The sequence below is a fragment of the Triticum dicoccoides genome, chromosome 2A (genome assembly GCF_002162155.2).
Source record: "Triticum dicoccoides isolate Atlit2015 ecotype Zavitan chromosome 2A, WEW_v2.0, whole genome shotgun sequence".
In the NCBI taxonomy this organism is placed as follows: Eukaryota; Viridiplantae; Streptophyta; class Magnoliopsida; order Poales; family Poaceae; genus Triticum; species Triticum dicoccoides.
In genome coordinates this window covers 39,941,595-39,947,921 of record NC_041382.1, presented here as the reverse complement: position 1 = coordinate 39,947,921, position 6,327 = coordinate 39,941,595, and the positions used below count along the sequence as shown (strand labels likewise).

General features: G+C 44.3%; 1 long non-coding RNA gene across 1 annotated transcript; it reads right to left on the bottom strand.

Annotated features, from left to right (window-relative positions):
- Positions 1-2,617: 2,617 nt before the first annotated feature.
- LOC119353056 lies at positions 2,618-5,218 on the bottom strand. The gene is made up of 3 exons (XR_005170312.1): positions 4,911-5,218; positions 4,541-4,659; positions 2,618-2,952 (listed from the first exon to the last, which is right to left on the bottom strand). It is a non-coding gene; the product is annotated as an uncharacterized LOC119353056 (long non-coding RNA).
- Between the last annotated feature and the right edge of the window lie 1,109 nt (positions 5,219-6,327).

Here is a 6,327-nt window from a genome sequence, read left to right as displayed (position 1 = left end):
AAAACAAAAAAATAAAGCAAAAAAGAAAACAAAAAAACTGGGAAAAATTATATAAAATAAAATAAAATAAATAAGTATTTTCTGTTCAAAACATTATAAGCAACATCTAAAATTTATGAAACTAAAATTATATAAAATTGATGCAACTAAAATTATCAAAGTATTTTCTGTTCAAAATCATTAAAAACAAAAAGAACTTTCATAAAGAACTTTTTTGTTAGAAACTTTAGTAGCAAAAAGAATTATCATAAAATAAAATAAGTAAGTAATTAGAAACAAAATAAAATAAAATAAATAAGTTTTTTTTGTAAGCAGAAACAAAACAAAAAATAAAGCAAAAAAAAGAAAACGAAGAAACTGGGAAAAGATAAAAAAATTGCCACCTACTGGACCACCACGGCCTGAATACGACTAGAAACTCTTAAATGGACCAGGATTCAGGCCCGCAGAAGGCCCAGTAGGCCCATCAGGCATAGCAGTCACAATTAGGCCCGTAAGCCTGCAATGGAGAGGAGCTCGAGAGGGGTGCGGCAGTGGGGCTTATAAACCACTGCGCGCCCCTCTCGACTAGCGAGGTGGGACTAAACTCACACCACCCCGCTGTGCAAGGTCTTTTGTCCCGGTTGGTGGCACCAACCGGGACTAAAGGGGTGCATTGGTTCCGGTTCGTGGCACCAACCGGAACCAATGCCCCCCCTTTAGTCCCGGTTGGTGCTACCAATCGGGACCAAAGGCCACTGCTTCCTGCCCTTTGGACTGCTGAAAAAAGACCTTTGGTCCCGGTTGATGGCACGAACCGGGACCAAAGGGGGGTATTCGTCCCGGTTTGTGCCATCAACCGGGACCAAAGGTTCTGCTATATAAGCCCACACTTAGAAAATTTGGCAGTTTCATCGCCAATTGCCTCCTGATGACGCCGAGCTCATCGACGCCGCCAGGCTGCCTCGACGCCGTCCGCCGCCCCTGTCGTCGCCCCCGACCGCGTCGTCGCCCTCGCCATCGCCGACGTCGTCCCCGAGCCCGCGCGCCCCTGCCCCCGCCCCCGAGCGCGCCTTCTCCGTCCGCCATCCCCGAGCCTTCCTTGTCGCCGATGCCACCTCACTGTGAGCTCCTCCTCCCTGTACTGGCGGCCGTCGCCGCCGCGCGCTGCCACCGCGCCGCCGCCCCTGCCCTGTGCATATATGTGTGTGTATGTGTATATATGCGTGTACATGTTCATAGCATTTTTTCATAAATGTATTTTTTTTGTCAATTTATGTATATGTTCATATATATATATATATATATATATATATATATATATATATATATATATATATGTGCATATTTGTAAAACAATTGTGCATGTATAGGAAAATTTATGTATATGTTTTTGTGCACATTTTTTGTCAATTTATGTATATGTCCATATTTAGAAAAAAAGGAGTGAAAAAAGAAGGTTAGTGCATTTTATATTATTGTAGAGGAAAACGTAAAATAAGGAAAACAAAGAAAAGTTTTATATATCGGAAAGGAAGAAGAAGAAAAGAAAGAGAGGAAAAACCAAAATAAGAAAAGGAAGAAAGGAGAAGAAGAGGAAAAATAAATAAGAAGAGAAAAAAAGAAAAAAAAAGATGAGAAAAAGAAAGGAATAAAGGCCTCCGGAAAATGCAAACGGAGGCCGTGCTTGCAATAGGGATCCGCGCTGCAGGAGTATAAGTCATGTATTCGATTTACTTTTGCCCTGTATTGAACCAGGCAGGCCCCACGCACATGCAATAGCATCTAGGCCTCGACGTTCACCTGACATGTACGTCCTTTCTCATGCAGGCCTGTACACTGTGTGCATGCCGTTGAGCAACGTTGGCCAGTCATAGACCACCAGTTTGTCAAGTGCGAACGTGGATCATATGTCGCCAGCGACCATGCAAGTTCGTTCACATTAGCTATCATGTTCACTAAGCAAGTTTAATCTCTCTCATGTAAATTTGTCTGTCCATTTTGACCAGCTAATGCAACACGGGTAAGCTGTTTTTGTGTTTGAAAACCATTACCACTAACCTGGCACCTCAGTGTTATCTGTTCCACACATGCTAGAAAATCGAAACAGATTAGCCACATGCGCTTTGTCTGACACGGCAAAAAGTTTAGTCCTCCCTGATCTCAATTAGAATTAGCGAGTTCACTAGACGTCTTGTGCATCAGCTTTGCGTCGCGCAGTGTGGTTCACTTTCCACCGTCTCCTCTCTGCATTAAATTCAATTGTTCCTGTCCAGGGCAGACTACCCGCCCTCATTTACTGCGACGCCTGCCCCAAGCATGCTAGGTGCAGTGTTGTCAACTCACTAGTTGTAGCTACAGCGTGCACTGCTAGGCATGGGCACTCACACTTCTCTCCACCACGAACCAATTTTCTAATCGAACGACCAAGCCAAAGCCTTGGCAGCATGACAACCCGGCAAAAAACCACGTATGATGTCTGGTAGACAGACTGATGAACGGTACAACACGAGCAAACCTCCCAGAACAGAGTGCAGTATTAACATCACAATTTGGAACATGAACAAATGCAGAGCCAAAATACAAAAAAATGCAAATGGTAAGTTCAATTGAAACATAACAATCCGCCTCACAATAATGATGTAAACAAACACAAATTTTCACCCAAATATTAGTCTTCAACAAAATGGTCCATGTCCAATAGTAAAGTCACATTACACAGTTCGCGATTACATGAAACGGCACATAAATAAGGATTTCCTGAGTTGGAAACTCTTTGGCTAACAACAACAACCATCCAAAGAAAGTTAGCTTCAAACACACATTTCGGAACACCACATTCAAACATTTTGGCAATTTCCTTGGCTCCTTCAAAAAATCTCTTCTACCAAGACATGTTGTGCTTTTGCACTCCACAAATCTTGCAAAAGCAGACCTCTTCAAATGTTGCTCGTAAGGCGGTTTATCCTAATCCTGTATCATTTTTTGAACAAACAGGCAAACGAATCAAAGGTAGGGCCAAGACTTGTTGCCAACTGAACAAAATGATATCCTAATCATAAAAAGAGACTCAATCTACATCAGGGTCTAGTATTCAGCTGGCCACATCATTTCTAGTCTGATAATCAACAGAACAAAAATAAATGGCCTGAATCCTAAACCCTAATGTATGTTCATGGGTGTTCCAATCATCATCATCTACTGAGAAAATGAAAAAAAATATACTATGGCTAATCATAAAAACATAACTAGGACACAAGATACCCGCCAAAAAAAAGCTAGAACACAAGATAAAAATGAGGCGACTACAAACAGACTATAGCTAAAAGAAAGCTTCAATTTTTTACTCTGAAGATGTGCAGAACAAAAAGAAACGGACTGCACACTAAACTCTATTGTGCGTTCATCTATTTTCCATTCATCATAGGCTAGCGATGAAGGAAAAACGGTTCATCCTAAACACTGCCTTTTTCGATTAAGATAAATCTAATGTTTTTTAGTTCCAAATACACAACCAACTACCCATGATTAATTCAACAATGAGAGGGTGGACATAACAATAGGTCAAACTTCTCTAGATATACTACACATGACCGGCGAATCCAAGTCCGTCGGATCTAAGGCATAAGAAAGTGTTTCTAACACAAAGCAATTAAATATGGTCGTGATCAAGGCATATAAGAGAGTGTTTCTAACACAACCGCAATGCATCATGCCTAATGACAACTAGCTTGAGATCCACTTCAGGTGTTCAAGACCACCCTAAAATCAGTGCGCCACCGACCATTTCATCGTACATCATGTACAAAATAAAACACAATCAAGCATGCAATACCTCTCATAAAACATATGACCTAGATAAAGGATCTCCTTTTTCCATGAACAATAAATAGTAGCTACAAGACAAAAAATAAAAACAGAACAACACTGATCCGGTGATCCCAAATAGTGCTATGTCACAAATATCCTTCCATATCACAAGAGGGTACACAAAATTCCATCAAAAACAACAGAGCATGGAGCAGCGCTAAGAGAATGGTAACCAATCTGAATGATTAGCCCCTGAATTTTACTGAAGCATGCCACACTGTTATGACTACGGAGTTATCTATAACATGCTACACCGACCCATACCCGATGAGATCATCGGAAGTAATAGCATTGCAGTTTTCGGCAAAAAAAACAACAGTTGTATTCCAGAATTTACTAAGAACACTGCCTAGGGTCGATGAACTTGCAGTAGCTCGTTCAAAATCCAGGATTGGGGGGGCAAATAGCAGAACGGTACAGGATGAGAGCAATCGATCGAGCAAGACACGACAAGGCTATAAATTCTGCATTTTTTCCTTCAGACATGCCAAAAACTGAATCGCGTGGTAAAGCAAGAATCAACCCACCAGGAATAAAAAAAAATCCACAATTATTGGTTTTGGCCAAGAAACGTTTGTGTCTCAGAAACAGGAACGTCTAGCATTATCGGGGAAAGCAAACTACACCATGTTTTTTTTCGATGATCAAACTACATCATATGTACATGTGAGAGTTTTAGATTCGCAATTACCTTATGGTCCAACCGCTGGTGGCCTCTGAGCAAACGTCAAAGCCGACGTCTCCGCACAGCTGTGTGCTCTCGCCGCGGCGGCCCAACTGGCAATCGGCAATGATGATGGAATCCCGCGACTACATGGGGAAGACAAAAAAAAAAAAAATCAGAAATCGGCTTTGCCATCCCAACACGGATCCTGTGGAAAAAGGGGGTGGTGAGGCAAACAAACTTAAATCGATAGAATGGGACGCAGATCTAAGCCCGACGGGCGGTCAATAAGAAGACGCACGCATGGCACTCAACACGAATGGAGCACATCTGGCTGGTGATGAACAATAACTAGAAGAAAAGCAAAGTACAGGATGTGAATGTGATCCAGCCTCACCGACGGAAACAATGGAGAAAATGATTTCCCTTGGCCAGATCCATGGACGAGGACCGCGTCCTCTGTAGATCCGGCGTTGTGTAGGCTCGAGGTGATTTGGCCGCCGGAGTGGAAGATGACGCCAGATCCGGGTGGTTTGGCTGCCGGAGTGGAAGAGGACGAGTGCTCCGGCCGTCACTTCCGTCGCACGCGCATCGTTGGAGCTGAGGTAGGATGTGGGGGAGCCATGAGCAGACGAGAGGTAGCTGGCGACGGGAATAATGGAAGAGAGATAGAGGAGAGCGCGTAGCACAGGATACAGCAGCCTTCACGTGTGTGACGCCGCATCGAAGATTAGAAGAGGTACAGGAGCAGGCCATGGGCCAAACATGTACGCTGCTAGGTGTATCCCGGACCGTATATTCATGACTAGCCTGACAGTGGCCTGCCAGCAGCCTGACGGATTTTAGATCCCAATGCACATTTCAATGGCCCAGATTCCGGCCTGCCTGATACTCGGCCTCTGAAAGCCCGCACTCTAGAGGCCACCCTCTATTCCTTTCTTCTTCTCCTTTTCTTATTTCTTCTTCATCTTTTTTTTATCGGGTATGTCGTTGTCGATATACCCCCTTCCCGATAACATTATTTTCCCATGTATGTATGTCGTCGTTGTCGATATATATAACTCCCTCCCAGATAACTTCGACATGAGGGGCGGTCGATATATATACCCCCTCTCGACCGTGATAACTTATACCACGGGAGCACCCCCCGGCCTTCTCGCTCGACCAAAACTCTCGAGGACAGCCAAACCCTAGAAAAAAAACAATGTTGGTCTCCTACCCCCTCCAGCCGCGCCCCTACCCGATCGACAAACTCTCTTGAGGCCACCCAAATTTACCAAGTTAAAATAGCGTTGTCGTCGAGGCCACCCCGAACCCTGGAAGCCTTGTTGAGGCCACCCCAAACCCTTGAAGCGTTGCCGAGGCCACCCCAAACCCTAGAGAAGCGTCGAGGCCAGGCCACTAATATGATTCCTTATTGTGCTTAGCTAGCTAGTTCTATGTTTGCCACTAATATATCCATCTTTCATGTCTGAATAATAATTGCCATGTTGTAAATATTTGCAGAAACTATGGATCCGCACCCCCGAGACGAAGCAATAGAAGCGGTGTTGGGGGAGATAATCGCACACGGAAGTGATGCCGTCTTGTCGTTTCTCAACGTCACATGCATCGATGGTCTGGAAAGACAGGATGAAGAAGCAGGCTACGACGATGATCAAACAATGGAGGAGGAAGGACACCGTGATGACGGCTCCGGTGACCGAATGTAGGGGGAAGGACACCATGATGACGGCTCCGATGACCGAACGGAGGGGGAAGGACACCGTGATGACGGCTCCGGTGACCGAACGGAGTCCGGCCAGGTGTATATA